The following is a 22134-nucleotide window of genomic DNA, read 5'->3' as shown; positions in this document are numbered from 1 at the left end:
TAATCTTTAACCCCTAACCCTGAATTTATAGGTTTTAATCTTAAATACCTGACCCTAACCCTAACCCTAATCCTAAAATGTAAAAGTGATGGAATGTAAAAGTGATGGAATGTAAAAGTGATGGGAATAGAAAAGGGAGTCGGATCAAACATGATCGCCGAAGTTTTCATCTGTAAAAATGAATGGAGTTATTCCCCCTTAATTACAAACTACTGACAAGAATATGATCTTCGTTATCCTCAATCCCACACTCTCGCCACATAAAATAAGGTTGATAATGATGTACAAGAAGATATGAAACTATATCCTTGCTATGCTCACCCTGGTTTATTCTTTCTGGAATAGTTGATACCACTTGTCACTGGGATCATATGTGATGTCCTGGCCAAGGTTCACATAGCTGGCGTGAGCCACGGTGGCTAAATGGGTAAGACGCTGGCTCGCTAGCCTGTAGGTTGCGTGTGCTATCCCTGCATTGGCCGAGAAAGTTTATCAGGACCTTCCGGCTGTTTCCACATTGTCAGTGATGCAGGACGGAGGGCCTGACAAGGACAGCTGTCTAGTCTTTCGGATGGGACGGAAAAACGAGGTCTCGTGTATAGCCTACATTGACGTGCTCGTAAAAGATCCCTTGTCAGTTGGGGTTCGAATATTCGATATAACAGTAGGCCATAGTGCCGCTGCAGGGCAAAATTTCCCTCATAGCACACTGTATGGCGTATGCCCGTCTTCATTGACAGTTTTGAGTGTCCGTGTTTTAGCGACCTCAGAACTGATATATGGAGCTACACACTGTCACTAATTATTTAAATGAATGTCTATGACAGTAATATTGACCAAAGACAAACAGCTACACGGTTAATACAATAAGAATATATTATTGATTTGATTGATTACAAAAATATAACTGACAATTTATATACAATTCTGACAAGTCTGATAATAAGTTTTATTTAAATGAGATGACAAGAGTTATATGAAGCAGTTGTCTGTAGTAAGTAATAAGGCTTTTCTAAATACAAATTGACAAAAACAGGTATTTAATATAATAAAAATATAATTCATAATAAGTTATTTAACACAGTTTATTAATACAAAAATCAATTTACAGTTGCAATTCCTTGTAAAACATAAAAAGAAGAATCTCTAAAAGTAATGAGGAGTTGAGTGGCCGAATGGTTAACGCGTGTGGCTTTGATCATAAGGTATGTCATTAAGTCAAATGCCGTGGTTTCGAATCCCCGCTTGTACGTGACAAGAAGTAAGATGGCCTGTCCAACCTCTTGGGTTTTTCCGGGTCTTCCGGTTTCCCCCCACTTCTAAAGACCCTGAAATAATATTGAACCATGTGTTAATCCCGAAATGACCTAGTTTGTGTCGAGTGGGCCTTAAACCCCATTTCTCTTTCTCTAAAAGTAATATCAGACCAAAATTGTTCTGTTCCGTTCAGTATTTACAAAGATACGATGAATTAAAAATGTGTTAACATTAATTTGGCATCCTCTGTAGACAATATTATAGAAAATGGTAAAATCCGGCCAACGTATTGTATAATTTTCGCTGAAATCTTTTGGGGAAACTCTTCTTAATCCGATTGAATATAAGCCAGGAGATTATCTAGCGCTGATACTTTATTTTGTTATGTTTTTGGGTTGTTTTTTTTCAATTAAATGTTTTAACATTATCAATTTCACCGTGGATTAAGTCTTGAAAAATAGACTAATGTCCGAAAAATGTAAAATGACGATCATTAATAAATCATTTACAAAAGGTTCCTTCAAAATTATTCGGTAATCATCGCACATTTTTCAAAATGCCTATTCGTGAAAAAAGGGGAGGAATACTCAAAACAAAATGTCAATTCAACGCACCAAAAGCGACCAACTGTTAAAATGTACACAGTTTCATTAAAACCCAATTTAAGAATATTAATCACGACCAAGTTGTGGCATGACTTCAAATATATCGGTAGAACATGACATATTGAAGGTTACACACAAAAAACCTCATGTCCAGAGGAGGTGACCAGAGTGACCAGTGGTCATCCTTCTAGCCATTATCGCCACGTGTCCACGTTTGTCTAAAGTATTAATGTTTTATCTGTCCGAAGTTGGATGACCATCATTTGATAAATGACCACAACACAAGTCACAAAGTTGTAAAAAAGATGACAACTGCGATTAGCGTTAAGCGTCGTTATTGTGACACATGGTCAGTACTGAAAACAATGGCGCGAGTATGCCAATATCATTAGATAATATCATTTTTCAAGTGATTTTATCAAATATATTGGAAATGATATGAAATAGGGTTTGACGTCCTACTTTTCTGCATCGACTGGGTTAATAAAAACTTTCGCCATACAGTGTGCCATGAAAGAAATTTTGCCCGGCAGCCTACTCTTATATCGAATTCCAAATGTGAAGCTTTATTATAAGTGTATGCCAATATGTACATGGGGTCTCTGATTTTTCGCGCCATCCGAACGACTAGACGCTGTCCTTGTTCATTGGCATCAATAATATTCACACAGTCATGACCATAAATATGATACAACTCCTTTAAAAGCTTGGAGACAGGACCTATGATTTTATTTGTTGATTCCATTGGATTTTATATGTTGATTTCTTTTGTCGACACGTTTACGCCCATAGATAAAGCTGGTTTTAAGATATAACCCATCCTGTGTTCCACAATAAGCCTGAAATTAAACTAAAATTTGTATATTAAACCTTATAATGGAACAGATTAACCCAATCTGAATATTTAATCTGAACTAAATCATTGAGGTTTAATTTCTTTAAACGGATGTCAACATAAAAAGAAACAAATTATGAATCTCGGTGCATTCTTTTAGCTATTGTTCGTTGGGCGGAGAAGAAAGCATCCCAGAAATAAATGAGTTTATATTGGACATTCTTTCGACATTCTGTCTGTATATTGATGGTGGACTCAAAGGACATTTGAAATCGACTGTTAGCTGATCTCTGTAATGCCTTTCTTGGATGTCTTCCTTAACCAGCGGCTGCCAGACAGGATACGCCCACATTTTTCAAGAGATGGATAGAGAACAAGCTAAACAAAAAGCGATTTTTCGTAACATCAAGAGCCATAATTCAGGAAGGTACGATCAGATATGTGGGAATATCGACAGGAACCAAGATCTTTGGGTTATAAACATGCATTTCAAGTTTCATTAAAATCGGATCAAAATTGTGACCTCAGAGGGTACACAACCTTGATATACCAAATGTTTATACTATTCGCGTAGAGGGGGGGGGGGCATTTTGTCTGGCAGTTTTGGTCCGATTTTTCATAAAATTCGAACTCAACCAACAGTACGGTGTAACTGTGACATATTCGAACGTTTTTTTTTAAATCAGGTGATAATTGTGACCTCTTGAGATACCACAAGCTAAAAACGCGATTTTTCGTACAATCAGGGGCCATAATTCAGGTTTATAAACATGCATTTCGAGTTTCATTAAAATCGGGTGAAATTTGTGACCTCTAGAGAGTTCACAACCTTGATATACCATATTTTTACACTATTAGCGTACGAGGGGCGGTCATTTTGTCCGGCAGTTTTCACGAAATACGAACTCAACCATCATTGGGTTTTTTAAATCGGATAATAACTGTGACCTCGAGAGGAAACACAAGCTAAAAACGCGATTTTCGGACAGTCAAGGGCCATAATTCGGGAAGTTACAATTCGATATGCGCAAATATCGAAAAGAACCAAGATCTTTGAGTTGTAAACATGTATTTCAAGTTTCATCAAAATAGGATCAACATTGTGAGCTCTAGAGGGCCAACAACCTTGATATACCATATTTTTTACACTGTTTGCGTTCGAATGGCGGCCATTTTGTCCAGCAGTTTTGGTCCGATTTTCACGAAATTCGAACTCAACCATCATGAAGGTGTAACGGTGATATATTCAAACGTTTTTTTTTTAAATTAGAATAAAATTGTGACCTCCATGGGGTCCACAAGCTAAAAAAAACCGCGAATATCGAAAGGAACCAACTTGGGTTATAAACTTATATTTCAAATTTCAACAACATCTGATAAAAATTGTGACCTGTAGAGTGTCCACAAACAATTGTGTCCGGACAGACATGGGCGACGACAATATACGTTCACATGAAAATGTGGGCGTATAAAAAAAAGATCAACCTGTCATAAGTTTATAGTGTGTGATTTGGGGAACTGCACAGACCATTTTTGGTATGTGTTCAAATAGAATTTATTCAGAAGTACTGTAATAAAAACTACAACCCAATATCTTACGAAGTTATATCAGTATTGTAGGAATATTAGTTTCCTGACAACTCCTTTTAACTCCACCTCATATGATGGCGGGGGAAGGGGATAATTTCAAATATCAAAAGCTAGAGATCAAGGCTTCACAGTTAAATCTCCCACATGGGCTCTGTCTTCATTAACCCAGTGGGAGCAGAAAAGTAGGACGGTCAACTCCATTTCATTTTTTCATTCTCACATGGGCTAACAATGCGATTAATATATAGATGAACTGTTCCAAAATGAACCACCGTACACCAAAAGAAACTACCCCTGAAATTTGTTTCGAACTCATCCAAGAACTCGGGTGCCCCATTAACGTGCATTGCGAAGTATGTTGTCAATGAATATTTATTGATTATCGTATGTGGGCCCTGTCTTGCATTATTTCGTAGTTGATGATTTGGGTAATTTCAGAGAAATTTCTGAACAACGCTACATTTAAACTAGCTGGACAAACAACTCTGACCAGTGGTCAACGATAATCACAGATAATGTACGTTTAATGACCGACACGTGGCCAGAGTGCCAAAGAACGTGCGTTCGAACGTCACCTCATCCAGCAAAGGTTATGATGCAGCGTGACGTTTTACGCATAAAATTGTGACGTTGTGTAAACAATGATGACAATTCCTTTACACAGGGGTCAGTTGAATTAAAACTGAATAGAGAATCAGTTACAGGCGCGTGTGGTTGTTGAATAGACAATATTTTATGTTTCATGACATCTGACAATTCTTGCCATTATTGATCCTAGTTTAAATTCTCGGAAAATAAAACAAACAAAAGTTCATGTAGAAATCTAGGCATTTATTGCGGGTAGCCTAGTCATTTTTTACCTTTTAAATACCCCATTTGAATAGCCATATACTCTAATTTGTTCCTTGATATCAACAAAAATATAAACGCCATCTTTAGCGGGGATCGTACAATCCACAAAAATCTTTATCTGTGACATATTTCTTTTTTTTAATTTTGGTCCATTGTGGTACGGGGTGATTATGGTGCGGCGCATGGTCCAATATGTTTAATGTCTAGCCTACCTGGAACTATATACATCAAAAATGAAATACCTGAATATAGCTTTTTCTAAAAGATTTGAAAATGAAACATTAGGCTCTGCTTCAAAAATCTTACTAATATAAATTCAGGATATTAGTTATAAGTTTTGCAAAAACATCCGTCACTACATTTGGCTAACTGGAGGTAAACTTATGGCCACCGGATATAAGCCAAGTGCAGAGGTTATATAACATTTTGCCCCACAGCAAAATCAAATATTTATTTTTAAAGTTTTATGTAGGTCTATATTTACAAACACATATCAGTTACGTGTACCTCTGAAATATTAAAAGCATGTTTTTCTGTATCAAAAGAATACCATAAGGGTCCCTACAGATCTAAGAAAAACCCAATGGGAAATCGAGATTTCGGATAATTCTTGAAAAATATAATGCTTTTATTTGTATGATTCTCTAGATATTGTGTTTTCGGTTATTGGTTAAATCTTGATTGACAGTCAAATTCTATCAGACGCCAGATTCAACGAGTCGCCTACACACATTCCAGTGACATAAAGTAAACAACAGCTCGCGTCTTAAGGTTCAACTTATCTCTATTATATTCCATAAACATAGCCGAAATATGGTGAATATCAAACACCGAGGTTTTACCTAGAATGGCGGCAAAGTGAACACCTGCTTCAAAACTTTAAACAATCGAACTGAACACACCTGGAGATGACCATCATCTATTACCCGAAGAAAGAGGGCGTTACCAGGGTCGTGACCTTTCATATACCGAGAATCAGATCTTAGTAGTACAATAGTTCCTTGAGGGTATGACGTAATGGTCGAGTGTGGAAGCGCCAAGATTTGAATAAACGACGCCATGGATACCTTATAAACTTGTATTTATTGTTTTGGGTAAGAATGATTCAAAGAGAAATATGCATAAATATAAGGTAAACAGAGTTTGTGAATAATCTGTTTGATCTTTGATCTAAGTATGGAATAGTAAGGGTGGAGTGATACCTGGCCTGAAAGTGAAGTACCCGATAAGCGTACTGTACTTGTGAAATCAGCTTTCTTCAAGTGGAATTACTTCAAAATAACTGCATACTATTACATCAGATATGAAGTTCTCTGGTTACATGAACATCCATATTCTTTTCAGAATGTACTATTATTCAGATAAGCCTCTCTAATATTCTGCAATAGATTAATTTTGACATTTCAATATTAAAGGTACCTGTACCGATAGTGTACTTTTTCGACAACATCTAATCTCTTAATCCACGGTAAAATGTATCCAGATTTATTATTTTTAGCGAAGAAAACAAAAGCAAACTATCAATCGGATTATAAAAAGGGTTCATCAAAACATTTTCCCCAGAACGTATAGGTGACGCTGGCTTGATTATATTGTCAACCGAATGTTGTGAACTTTTCAGTTCGTCATTTTGCACATACTGAACGGAATTGCACTGATATTCCTTTTAGAGATACAACTTTCACAATATTGTAGTTTGACAGGCATTCAAATCTCTCAGTTGCCGATCAACGGCTTTAATGCAATCTGTACAGTTGTTATTTTTATTTGGTTCTTCATTGTCTATGTATTAGGACCAGTGCTATACCATTTAGTAGCCTATATAATATGTTTTACTGAAAAAATTGCTTCATTGATCCATACCTTTCAGTTGAAAGCAAAAGTTTTTTCTGTAACCTTGAGTAGATTCGTTGTCCCATTTTTACTTTTTGTAATAAGGGCAATTATTTATTATTTATGGAAATGCTGAACTTCGACCGGTTTAATGACATGAAAAAAAACACCTAACAATTTATTTTACCAAATTTGATTTGTCAGGGAATGCCCCAAGAATCTTTGTTATTCGGTGAATAAGGTTACGTTGGGAGAAAGTTTTAATAATGCATTATGTGTATAACATATATACCGTTGAAAACACAGATCTACGTCATGGGTTAAATTCTGAGATAGTTAGAAACAAATTAAATAAAATGGGGATTGAAGTCTGCACCAACCAGGTTAATAAAACGGGACATACGCCATGCAGCGTGCTATGTTGGATATTTTGCCCAAACAACGGCGCTAAGGCCCACTCCCACTTCGATTTCAAACTGGCAGAGGAACTTTAATCAACCGTACTACTAGATGCCCTTTCTTGCAAGAACCGCTCACGTGCACCACTGATAATATTAAACCAGACTGGAAAATTCCGAGGGCTTTTCTCGGACAACACCGGTCTGGATATGAGTCATTCACAAAATCACCGGTTAGAAACAAACTATTACGTTATAATTTTTAATTCAGTAACATTTATAATGAAAACTTTAACATATGCGGGTAAATTAATGCTGGCGTCTTCGGGTGCACTTCAATATTCAAATAAATTGATTAATTAATTGATGTGTAGAGAATGACATGGTATCCCGCAATTATCTTATTACCAACATCTAAATTAAACCTAGGTCCAAAATAGTACAATATTGTTCTTCATAAATACCGTTCCGGATATATGCCACTGTCGGAACTCCACCTTACCATAATGTTACCAGTGGCTTGCCACATCGCTGACCACTCCAGACATGATTAATGGTCACTTCATTAGATATGTGACACCATTGCAGTGATTTCATTATTTAACTTAGAGACGACATTTTCAAGTGTTACTAATTTAGTGGTGACAGTTTCCGACAATTATATCTTCTTAAATTCCAATCAATCCTTACATTGTTAAACTTATATTTAATTAATAGAACGAGAATAGTAGGAATTGGAATTTGGCTACTAGAAAATTCAAGTATTTCCATGGAGAAACTAAATCAAATTAATTATTTACTGATTAATGTTAACGTGACACTTTGCAATTTTGACATCGAATCTTGATTTACTTCTCAAGTTCTTTATATTCAAGCTCGCAGCTGATTTTTTTATACTGACCTATAGGCGGTTTGTATTGAAAATTAAAATTCGACTTCCTTGGAAGTTGTGGCAAGAATACTCTATAAGTTTTTCTTTTATTTTCAGTTAGGATAGTTCACTTTAATGTTTGTGTTAACTCACTTTGAGATTTTTTTTTTTTTTTTTTTATGTCGTCTTTTTTTTTTTTTTAATAAAAAATGGATTCTGAAAAAATATCGTGGGCCACGTTTCCAAACGTCGTATTATCTGATTCAGATGTAAAAACCCACTATTTGTACGGAGCGCAAGGCATATTGCAAATCCTTGTCTTATATTCAATCTGGCAAACTGAAATTAATAATCAGTCCGATCATTGTAATTGAGAGAGAAAGTGGTAGATAGTCACACGTATCGATGCATCTTTAATTAGGTTTTCATATCAGGGAAGCATGTCGCCATATCGCGCAGATTTAATTTGTTTATTTTCTATTCAAACACGTGGCCAGTTAAAGAGAAAAACCCACTTTTCCCATATTAAAATTATAGTGTATATACAGCTCATAGCAATAATTATACACAAACCAACAAATAATATGGTGCAAACACTTCATCTACATATTGAAACACGTTTGACTTCGGGCAGGACAATTTGACAGGCGTGTGTTGATCTTGGTATGAAATTAACACGCATTTGTATTTTTTGACAAGTCCCGTCTTTTTTACTTAACAAATAATATTAGTAGAATTTTCATCAATAGACAATTCAATACTATTTCTCTTTGTTACACTATATAAAATTAAAATCGCCAATCCCCATCTTGCATTTTTCGGACGATATCTAATTTTCACACAGTTTCTTCCATAGATAAGATGTATTCAGATAAATTATTATTTAATTAAGAAAACAAAAGCAGAATATCAACGTAGATAATCATTCAGCTTGGATTTACATGGATAGAAGTTAGTCCATCAAAAGAATTTCCCCGTCACCAATAGCTGGTATTATTTATATCGTCTCCATTGAAAATCGAATCGTGCAAAATTTCCAATGAGCATGATGTTATTTAATGACACTTAGTAGTGATGATCTCCAAGATCATTAGGCAGATCCAAACGTTAAGCAAATATTGTCTTTGAAAGAGTACCTAAAGTTTTAAACTACATTTTAGGAAAATCTTACATCGCACGCTTGTAGAATAAGACTCATAGTTATGAAGCATTTTCTGATACACTCGACCTCAAATGGTTGTTGTTGGATTCGTTTTCCAGCCAGTATGGTTGGGCTCCGACTGTCCATCCCGATTTTCATCAAGATACCGATATGAAACTTTCTAGACACATCAACATATAAAAGAAGTTGTGGGTTTTGGCAATTAGAAATTTTTCGGATTTAATAATTTTTGTGTTTACACTGAACATGATTTACTTTGTTTTGGGTATACAAGGGTGGGGGTCTTTATAATTTTGTCCTCTTTTTTAATTACGTCTATCATATAATTAGTCGGCTTAAAAAAATGAGCGCGATGATTTGGGACATTAGCCTTTTGTTCTGTGAAGAGACATGACATGTATATAGGTGTCCAGGGAGATGAGTTCACGTTAATAATACCCCTTTTAACTAATGGTAGGTCTGGGTTTCAAATTGAATTATTCTTAACGAAAATTCATCATCGAGGCCACACATTTCAAAAATGTTCTAACAATGGATGAGCATTCTGTATCTGTATTCTATTTCACAATTGTGGGCATGTTGAGGTGACGGCATTGAAGGCCACGCGTCAAGACTGACCCCGTAGTGGCCATTTTCTATACCTCATGAAAATTTCAACCATCGCACCTGCCCGTTTCATCACACCCCTCGCCGCTAAATGACCACCTCCACTGCCGTGTTTTATCGATGTGGGTGGGGTAAACGTATAGAATTTCAACTGTAATCGCTTCGTAACAAATTGGTTTTCCCGTTTTACATAATGCATGTTGATTTTATCATTCCATGGTGAGCTGTGTTTATTTATTCATGAAGGCATACATGTATTATCTATTCATGAGATAGTTCTCAGGGGACCTAATGAATTATTAGCGTTTGTCAGCAAGACATGTTTTGCTATTTTGTAAAATTGCTTCCCTTGAAGAAAGTACATTTACATGTGATATTATAATAAATCGAATGTTTAGGATAATTAGATTTTTTGTGTCATGCCCATTGCAGACGTTTCTGCACCACGATCATTAGATCAATCACCAACCAAACTCCGGAACTTCGTGGACTTTATAAATAATATTGTAAAAATGATGCTTTCACTTGAAGTAAGTAAACTTACTACATGTGGCATTATAATAAGATGAATAATAAGGATAGTGACATTATAGCACGTTATTTACCGCCTCAACCCCTAACCCTCGTTCATTGATCCAATCTCTAACCAAACTTCGGAACTTAATGTGTTTCATTCATTGAGCTTAAGTGAGTGAGACACCTTTTGGAGGTTCGATTTGACATGGGTAGAATTATCGTAATTAATCGTCCATAGTAGTGGCTATAATTGCAAATGCAGGAAAATTTTATTTCTAAATGTTATTAAGAAGTCGTTAATATCTTAATCTCAATAACGAGTATGTATCTATAGCTTTTATAGTTACATTTCCTTGGACTCAGTCTAGTTTTGATAATATATCAGTAACCTTATTTCTGATAATACTTTGGTAACAATAAATTCCTTTTAGCAGCATCAATTAACCAAACAGTCACCCCAAGAATTCCACATCCTAAAATATCAGATTAAAGTAGAGCCTCTGTAGATAGTCGCAGCTGGAGACCTCTTTGGACACATAGAAATAAACCCTTGAAATACGCTGCTACACCTCTCTTAACCAGCTTCAAGTCCAAACGATTATTAAGTTCAATATTACCCGTATTGTTATCCCTTTAAGGAGAATAATTTTCCAAAAGATACATTTAAGATATCTGACACCTCCGTTTCTGTAGCAATGAACGATGGCACACCTGTCCCATTGTCCATCCCGTGGACGCTGCATAAGAAATGACAAGTATATCGTACATAACAATACATCACTGACCAACACGAATTAGGGATACATTGTGTTTCTTCGTTCGATATGATACATTGTCAATGGCTATCATAATGTATTGTGTTTCAAAAGCTCGGAATCTCTTTAGTAGTCGGAGACCTAACAATAACCTGCGATATTAGCATGTTTTATTTTTTGTACATCAAAGTTGAAAAAGTCAATGAGCAAAAACTGATTAGTTTATGAAAAGAATAACGCATAATTTGCAGATTAATTGAATCCACGCCCTTTTTTCCACTCTCGTGAGTTGTGCAGACGACTATAGATAAATATATACATGTATATACGAATAGAGAGATCAAAGCGAGGCTATCAGATTAACTACGTTTCTGCGAAATTTGGCGAGATTTGAGTTGTTTTCAGGAGAAGTGGAGATTTAGATGATATCAGGACATGTGACACGATGTCATTAAAACATTAGATGTTATCGATGGGTGTTAAAAGGATTAGATCTATAATACAGGGGGTCGATTTATCTGGGATAACGATTTCTTCGTTTGTTGGAGAAGACAGAGTGGTATTTTAATCGTCGTGTGACACACAGACAAGCCTGAAGGAACCTTTCTCTACGGACAGAGATGTCTTCTAAGATAATGTCCTATTTTAACCAATCTTTTTTAAAAAGTTAAATTACATTATTTTCAAGTGCGATTGTAGAATGAAATAATGAGTGACTCGGTGACAATAAAATCGGAATAAAATTATCTGTTATCCAGTGTTGATATTGCACTTTCATGATTCTTAAAGATAGCAGATTTTGGTAGGAAATGTTATCTGCAATCGCTTCCAGCCTGATTAAAATACAGATCTATATTTCGTTTCGTTTTAATAAACCTTTGATGGCTACATGAAGTAAACCGACATTTTGAACTATAAAAAAGAAACGAAATAGGATCTATTTTTAATCAGATTGCAAACGCTTTAGACATGTCAGTTAAAAGTAAGTATTACATACAAGATCGGGTCACATCAGCTTTTTTGTTTTGATTACTTTCGGGATATATTCAGATCTGGATTAACCAATATAAGGAGGTTTCTTACAACACAAGGGGAAGGTGGGACATTACATTTATATTACGGTTAAGTAGCGTTTAATTTGAATCGAATTGTGGGTGTTGTTCGGATGAAACGAAACACCGAGGTCCAACGTACACATTGGCGTGCACGTAAAAGAAACCTTTGCCGCTGTCTTGGCAAAATTTCCATCATAACTGCATGTCCGCCTTCTTAGCCCAGTCCGTGCAGCAAAAACGACTGTTAAACTACATTTCATTTCATTTCATTTCTTAATACGAAAGGGACTGTTTGAAAGTATATGTCTATTTTTTCCAGAACATCAGATGATTATGTTAATTGACCCCCATTTAGAAGAAGGTACATTTACTGATTTTGTGGAATGTTCATCTAAGAAATCTTTCAAATTTGAAAACTGTAGGAGTAGTTTGCGATTTACTTTCGTTTGGGATGCAAATTGCTACTTGATTATTATTCACCAGAAGTGGTATTAAGAGCCATACAACTGGTCTGGTCTGCTTTTAAATATTAGAGAGTGGGAAATAAACCACCAGAGGGTAGAACTGATCCTAGTGGTGTACTGGCCGGCAGAATCAAGATTTTATGGTAAATACCATTTTACCCTAGAAGACACGTAAAACATTCCTTGACGAATGGAATTCAATGAACAGTTGGCCAAATTGTCCTTATAGCACACTGCATGGCATATACCCTTCTGCAATATCCCGATTGGTGCAAAAAAGTAGGACGTTAATCCCCATTTCATTTCATTTCTCATCGTGAACAAATGATGATCGCCATATAGACTGCCAACTGGGAGATCGAGATATTTCAGCGTACTGTGCTGTAGTCTACATAATATGACCGGTATTATTAAATGGGTTGACCTGTGAAAAAAAATGCTATGAATAATCCCACTGTTAACACTGCAATTGCTAATTGTATGGACATGTTTCGGAATTTTGGAGACAGCTTCGCCTGTTCACAATATCTTATTCGTGTCTGTTTATGTACCTACAGATGTTTCTTTAAAACGGGGCACTAAAAGTGTCTTATTCAGTAACCAACACAATATCTATGACTAAATGCTAATGACAAGCTCCTCCATATTGGGCATGTTACCATCAAATCAACGGCGGGTAACAGGAGAACAAAAGTGGCACACCTTCCTGAATTCATGGAAAATTAATGACCAGTTTCAAGATTCGTCTCCAAATAATCACCAGAGCTGTAAAAAAAGAGAATAATGGTTCTTTAGTATCTTTCTGGTATAAAGGGTTTACGATCTCACTTCAATGAATGAGGTTTTGACCAAGCCACGCGAACTCCTCTCTGACCTTCAACCTTTTTTCAGTCGCAGTTCAGAGGTTACGAGATTTATGGTAGAGACTCGCCGCGAGGGGTTGTTTGTCAAATACTAATGGAAGAACATTAAATTTTCCGTGTTAATCTCTAAATGATTTGATTTTTTTCTTCTGTAAAGAATAGGACTTAGTGAATCATTCGCGCCAATTTATTATATTACCATGTTCAGTGATGGGTTAGGCAAAACGAAAACACGAAACAATGATCACAATGAAATAACTAGTGAATGATAAGAACATTCTTGAAATGACATCATTTGAAAAAAATGATTAACAGTAACCATTATCCAGAAAATGTCCACGGTTGGTGGCAATTGTCCTGCCTCTACGCGATTATGTAACAGTATGCATATTGACTAAATCCCACAATGGTAAAATACATGTATGTTAATAAATAATTACATCACGTTGTGTACTGTCACAGAACAATGTGCATTCGTACATGTCTGGAATGAAAATAAACTTAGCTTTCTCTGGCCAGCTACTAGTATATACATTTCTATGACTGGCCGATGAATGCACTTAAAAAGTACTCTTATATACTTTAAAGACCACTGTAGGTCTTTGTTGTCTATCTGGCAGTCGGAAATTGAACAGGAAGGGCGGACACGCCGCTGTCCAGGCGAAATTCTCCCACCTCGCATTTTGTCGAAATAAAACACAAATGCCTGTCTCAAAAGGACGAGGTATTAAACTTCTTTATATTTCATTTCATCGGTACAATTCGCGAGTGAATCTTTAACTTGGCGCAGGAAAGTAGGATGTTAAATCATATTTCTTTCATTTCTGGCAGTTGGAAATCGAAGATAGACGGAAAGGCTACTGTCCGGACAAAATTCCCTACCGCTCAAAATTGTGTTGGCGACATATTAAACTCCATTCTGTTGCATTTCATTGTATACCTTCAGTCAAATAATACATGCTGGTGGGTGGATTGGGTTGCCTTATAGTTATCGCATCACAGTCATTCAACGATATATTCAATGTATTTATCAATATTGTACGAGGTGATTTCGTTAATAAACAAATAAACAATTTATTCATATTTGTCTTGAGCAATAATTACTTTTTTTTCAGAAACAAAACATGTTTTGTGGTGCAACAGATGGCCTAATTAATCTTGGAAGGGTTATAATTATATAAAAGTGAACTCAAACTTGTTAACTAATTTATGCAAACTTTAGAAATAAATTATATCATGTGTTGAATAGAACGATCTGTTAGCTTCTATGAACCACGCATTAGTACATTATGTCAGAGCACTGATTTGTATTAGTTTAACACTAGTGGCAGACGAAAAAAATAAATCAACAAGTTTACACAATCTGATAAAAGATCACCAATTTCGTGACATAATTCAAAAAAGATCACCAATACCGGGGCGTCATCCGAAAAAAGGTGTCATACTTGATTATTCAATAAAACATTGACAAATGTCTATCATAAATTGACCACTGTGAGGTATAGGAGTAAGATCACGATGACCCTATGACTTTACTACAGTTTTCATGATTTTGGTCAGTGAGCCGGAAGATAATGACCCAAGTGTATTGTGCACGGCCATTGCGACCTGCTCTTCTTTTTCTATCCCTCGAGCTGTTTATCTCTATTAGAAAGGAAGAAATGAGGAAAGGGGGACTACTTGCTCTATTGTCTTGGTTGTCTCTCTTGAAAAACCACCTGCCCGTGGGAGGGGGTAAATGGCTTTCAGTTTTAAAGTACCGTGAAATACGGGTGATTCTTTCCTCTCAATTACAATCTTTAATTCAAAAGATGATGTTAAAAATCTCACTTTTCCTGATTTATACTTGACATCGTCAATTGAAAAACTAATTCCTTAAGGCTGACCAATTTCAGGGATTAAGATGTATTTTTAACGGTTGAATTTTCAAATTCTGTTCCGTCAATAATGAGCAACGCCCCTGCTCTTAAATAATCTTGGATTAGACAAGCCGTACAGTGTTTCAGTATTTAATCTCGCGGATTAAGTCATATCGTTATAAAGTATTATACAAAGAAAAAACTAGATATTGAAGTGTCAAACATAATACCCCCTGTAAAAATCAAGGCGTTATAATCAGATTTAACAAAACTCAATAAGTTGTGTTAAAACGTAATATCGCTTCAGTCGTGTTTTTAATGATTTCAAAGGGATTATTTTAGTAAATTGATTTTTATTATAAAAATGGTGTAAAAAAATAATTGTATAATATGAATGAAGATTAAATACTGTTGAAGAAATGTGCTTAACATTTGGATAGTTATAAGCCTTTCGTTTCCTTAATATTTTGCTTTGTGTAATGTTTTGGACGTGTCACAGCACTGGCAATTTAATAACTAAAAGTGACAGCTTTCGGTCATAACTAAGTTCAACGATGCTCTCAATCTGATTAAAATACAAATCTATATTTCATTTCGTTTTTTTATATACTTTGGATGGCCTCTACTGGTGTGGTGCAGACAAGTAAAACGAAATTTTGAACTATTCAAAACGAAACGACATAGGATCTGTGTTTTAATCAGATTGCATTTGACAGTTAAAGCACGAGAACAAGGATAGTGTATACTTTTGTCCCAAAAATTGTCGGGCAATGGCGGCACCAAGGGTGGCAAGGGTGGGGCGGGGCATAAATCTCCCATAAATCTGGTCTGCCCTCTGTTTGCCCCCCCCCCCCCAATATTATTTTCTAAAAATAATAAAATATATTTGTGATATGTTTCGGTAATTAACAAATCCCACATTCCCACTAGTCATTAGACTTGCATGTTGAAGGGTCCGAGTGATTTCTTACCGAACCCATCCTGCTGTAAACCTAGTGTATTTGTTAAGATCGTAACTAATTTAAATCATTGTAATATTTAAATTGTAGGATATGTCGTAAACCGCAAAATGCCAGCAATCAACATACGTAGACGGTGGATTAGTTGCAGAAGTCATTTAATCTTTTTCGGGGTTTATATGTTGAAAAGACTAAAGAAACAATACCCATTTGGCAATTCCGTTTGAACTGTTAGTGGCTCTTTTATGTGTGCGCCATATACGGGCGAGTCTCTGTTTTTCGTATCACCCGAACGAGGGGGGTTGCATGGCCGAATGGTTAGCACGTGCGCGCTGCGCTGTATCATACGGTCTGTCATTGAGTCAACTGGCGGGGTTTCGAATCCCCCGTTGTACGTGACAAGGAGTAGGGTCGCCTGTCCAACTTCGTGGGTTTTCTCCGGGTCCTCCGGTTTCCTCCCACTGCTAAAGACCCCTACGCGCAAGCGAATTATTGAAATAAAATTAAACCATTTGTTAGTCCGGAAATGACCTAGTTTGTGTCGAGTGGACGTTAAACCCCATTTCTCTCTCTTTCTCTCTCTCTCTCTCTCTCTCTCTTCTCTCTCGCTCTCTCTCTCTCTCTCTCTCTCTATCACCCGAACGACTAGGCACACTTCCCTTGTCAGCAGCACCTTGTGATAATTGGGACATTCTACTTTAATTGGATAAGCCATTTTCTCGGGCTACGACGGGGATTCGATAACGGGACATTTTAGTCGAGAGGCAAACGCTTTAACGCTCATCCACGCTACCCCCCACCCAAACTTGCTATATTATGACATTAATATACGCTCACAGAAGACGTTATTTTTCCTAGATAATAAACGCTGAAACATTTACATCTCAACGGTTATAATGATCTCACTCAGGTCAGTTGATCCTTGTCAGCTGTAAAAAGAAAAACAGGGTGTCGATAAACTGATATAACAACATTGCTACGGGGCAGGGATTTGCGTATATTCCTAGAACACAGTAAGTCCCTATTATACACAATACAACCAATCAAAACCAATTCCTATGATTAATATTTATCCAGTAACACGCTACAACATTCTGAAAAATAATGGACAGGCGGATTATGGAGGATGTAGGAAGGGGGATTTATGATGAATAGTATGGTGTCCATAACGTTAATCTTGCACCATAGACGCCTCATTAAAAATGTAAGTGATCTTGAGATGTCTTTAGACGGTGACCATTTAGAAGCGTCCATTCTTTGATCTTATTGATTTTTAAGTCGCTAACTATTAAGCACAGACCAATGGTCATCACAGTGCATTACTGTCTCAATCGGTCAGATGAAAGCTAGAAGGCGATGCTACAATTATAATTAGCTTTCTGAATAACAATTATAATGTTCATTATCAGTTTACCTCGCTACTGTTACACTAGAAATATAAATAGACAGATCTTAGTTGATTGATTTCCTCACCAAGATGATCCCCCAAATATCACTTAGTCCTGTTAAATTGGGCAATTTTCTCCGCGTGGCGGCTAGGATGTAAGGAGCGGTGCCAAAAATAGTATATTGATAAATTTTGGTTAATTAAGCACGTGGAATTGTCTTTGAGAACATAATATTCTTTGATTGGTTATCTTTTTCTTTGTGTCATTTGTTTTAATTAAGATACATATACAATATCTGGCAAATATGTGTGTTAAAGACTTTGTGTAATGGCAGATATACAGTGAGTATAAGTCATTTCTCCATTCTCTGAATACTGTGTTACACAATAATGAACGCAGGAGCCAGATCATGTGAGTCGTGACATATTTTATTTGGTGCTCAAATGAATGTTTATTACAATTTCAGTTGCTTTTGGTCGTTGCTCAAATTTCTAAACAATGATAATAGGCAATTGGAAAGAGGTTTTTTTAATAATAATAATAATCTTTATTCACGAAAACCACCAGGTTACAAGAATTCATTATACTTCATTTTACATTTTCATTATATTCACAATTCATTTCACGTCAAACTATAAACGATTTAAATTTAACATTAATTAATAGTATCTTATATATACATTTTATTAAACATCAGACCATTTCTTAACAGTATTTACATTTGTGGGACCGAGAAAAATGACAATATATTTTCAATGAATTTACATAATTTTAATAATTCGTTATCCTTAACATGCAATAACTCATCCATTTTACGTGTGGATGGAAATTGGAAATAATATCTCTTTACATATTGAGACCTGGATTCTGCAAAAAATGGACACTCTAACAAATAGTGGAATTCGTCTCCTATATTTAGTTTACATAGATGACATTTCCTTTCCTGTCTTGGTATATTGGTATATGATAAAGTCTCAATAGGCAATCTATGACTTCTACATCGCAATTTCGAAAGACACTTACGATATTTTGGGGGCAGATTTAACATGTAGTCTTCTAATTCAAATTGTTTCTTAAAAATTCTATAATTGTTACATTTACTGCTTTCTGATATTTTTGTATTCCAGTTCTGCACAAACTCATCTTTTAGCTTTTCTAATAACGTTTGCTTCAACCATTTGCGACTAACATTTTGACCCTGTTGGTGCCATATATAAGAAAGACCAGCATTATCTAGGATCGATTTAACGTTATTAATCCAACCAATATTATTATATACAGTGCTAATAAATAACATAATGCTATATGTAAACTTGTTAGAGGTTCCATTGATAATTTTATGCCAGTATAAAACCATTTTACATTTTATGAATATATCGATCGGAAAGACCCCAAGTTCGCCATATACCATTACATTAGGGGTAGAGTTTTTTACGCCTAATAATATTTTACAAAATTTTGTTAACAAGAATGATTTCGTTTATTGTCGATGCTAAAATTAAAAAAATGCTGAATTTGAAAGAGATTTTAACAAACTATTAACTGGAATAACGGTGGTTATAGAATTAAGTACTGCATAGGTTGAATCAAATTCGTTTTAAAGATAGGTTTTTTGACGCCCCATCCTCTGACCCTTAAACATGAATTATATATGTAAGAGCTAAATCTGCCAATTGCAGGTCTTTCTTTAGACCCGAAATGTTATTTCAATTATTAATTAGACATTAATTAACTTTTTAAGACCATAATCAACTCTCGATGCCATCGTTAGCCTGCGATATTCAATGTATTTGAATACATTTTATCTCGGTTCAGAATGAAGCAATTTGACTGAAATTATCAGCATATTCTGTTTCCATTATCTATTTTTTTTTAACTATTATAGCGAGAACTGTAAGCTCTTTATCTAATGTTACCCAATACCCCTTTAAAAAATACAATCCAAGAACATTTACCAGATACATGTAATATCGACATATTAACATAACATTATAAATCAATACTAAACGATTATATATAATTTACAAGTAATTATGTATTGTAAATGTGAACCTATATATATATATAGTAGACCTATACTTCTTTTGAATTCGAGCAATCATACGTAAGAAAGTGATGGTTTATATTTAGTTAAGATAAGACAAAGCGTCAAATTAGGGTCAAGTTGGCATTTTATTTCGTTTTTTTTGATGGGACAAAATCTATACGATTACATTTTCGTTTCAAAATAAAAAGCGGAAGTTGGTTATTTCTGTAACTACTCACATTGGAAAATGGAAGCATTGGCTGTACCTGTCGACTTAAACCTAAAATTTTTAATTCAATTAAATAAACACTTATATTTCTTTTTCATTTACCCATATCAAAAAGTTTTTAGTAATTTAAAGACATGCAATTCTTCAACAGAAATTAGGTCGGCTAAAATGGAACATGTTAAGAATTATCTTAATAAATAGTTTATCTTTGAATTTTATGTATTGAATAATAATAATATAACCGCATCCATATCAAAACTACGGGATTTCTCAAGTGAGACGTATATGTGATGATAATTGATGCGTCTTCACATTGATCGGTTGATGTTATTGCAATTTCGTCGTCTGGCTTCCGTAATCAAGTGTGCAGATTTACAGAAAATATCCATGTCCGTTCTGCTAGTGGTATATTTATATTGGTAAAACAACACCGTCCTCGAAACTTGATAATCTAATTACTAATTAATCCAATTAACGCCAACTAAATTATCGTTGTGTCAACACAACCTGTCTTCCATACTTGACAATCTGAACAACCAGAAATTTTCCTGTGAGAAAATTACGAAATTACATTCTAAAATGGAAACATCGTTCTGTTTAAATTGTATCTCCTCTGGTAATATGTATCCAACTGTGTCATATGATTGTATCATTTTTGTTATCTTGATTGAAAAGGGGTAATATATCGAAATTTTGTGAATTTTATTTCAATTGTAATACAACACCTAAACTTATGTTAAAAGGATATATGAATTAACATTCATAATTTTAATAGAATAAGAATGTCTAGTATCTTTTCATTCAAGAATCACCTAACGCTAGTATTAATATGATCCATAGATAAAAACATAATGTTTTATTATTATAGATGTACCAACTGAAAACGATATATACAATGAATATGTGCCCAAAACAGACATCCATGATGCTTTATATCGCAAAAACAACATAGTCTTATTAATCTGTTAATCTAATTAAGGAGCAATGGTTTTAACACTGATTGGATTATCGCTTGGATTATCGTTGTGTAACCATATGTCTTCAGAACTTCACATGTTTTGATGAAAAGATTTTTTTTTTCTCGTGAGAACAAAATATAACGGAAATATACGGTACACAGTGACATACGCTTGGGAATTTTAACCCAATTGGCAATACTTCTAATACATAATACGGAAGACATCCCCAAACGTCTAAAAACTTTGTTATTCTTTTCTTTTCATATACCTGTTTAAAAGTTGGTAGCTTAGCGTAAAACTACACATATGGATTTATATAATATATCTACTAATTTCAATATCTCTATTTATACAAAATATACATTTATATTGAAAAACAAATAATCTGAAACTTTAAAGTATATTTTGTTTTAAAACGAACGTATAAATCTTGCATTAAATCAAAAACATATCGTTAAGTGATATAAATACTAGTTGTAATTTAACACGCATCAATGATCTATACAGTAAAACCATATTATTGTTTCACGGCTTCATTAATTATTAACTTCTACAAGCTAATTGACAAAAAGGTAATCGCTAAAAAACGTTAGATGCTTGTGGAATACGACCGGTCATCAGTCAGAGGTGACGAGGTATTGTGTTAAAGGGTGATCCTGTCGCCATTCTGACTAGTAAGTAAAGCTACTGGGACAGAGATACATTGCATTGATAATACATTTTCTCACCTGCCAAAATGGCCGATTGTCTGGGTACAAATTGAGACAGGTGCTCTATTGGATTGGGTAGATATAATTTTTTATGGTCAAATAATTCACCCACCTTTTTGATGTACTCCTCGTAGTTATCACATAAGCTATAATAAAAAAGCAGTAAATAAAAAAAAAATGTTATTGATATCACCGCTAGATAATTTTAAAACATGAAATTTATGTCAAAATAATCCTTCAAGGCGGCACACCAATTAACAAGAATCAAATCAAATAGTTTCCTGTTTGCTTTCATTAGGTTCTTGACGCCATCGATGTTATTCTGCAAACCACTTCGAGAAT

The 22134-nt window shown here is 35.0% G+C and overlaps 1 protein-coding gene and 1 long non-coding RNA gene across 3 annotated transcripts in view; both read right to left on the bottom strand.

Moving 5' to 3' along the window:
- LOC126811674 (decapping and exoribonuclease protein) overlaps positions 1–22134 on the bottom strand; it is a 146153-nt gene that overhangs the window by 22307 nt on the left and 101712 nt on the right. The gene's annotated exons all lie outside the window — the stretch shown is intronic.
- On the bottom strand, positions 1068–13365 carry LOC126811678 (uncharacterized). Its single transcript, XR_008786103.1, has 3 exons — positions 13351–13365; positions 6342–6518; positions 1068–2701 (listed from the first exon to the last, which is right to left on the bottom strand). It is a non-coding gene; the product is annotated as an uncharacterized LOC126811678 (long non-coding RNA).

Source organism: Patella vulgata, chromosome 2, assembly GCF_932274485.2.
Source record: "Patella vulgata chromosome 2, xgPatVulg1.2, whole genome shotgun sequence".
Lineage (NCBI taxonomy): Eukaryota > Metazoa > Mollusca > Gastropoda > Patellidae > Patella > Patella vulgata.
The sequence above is the reverse complement of the archived record's forward strand: the minus strand, read 5'-3'. Positions and strand labels throughout refer to the sequence as shown.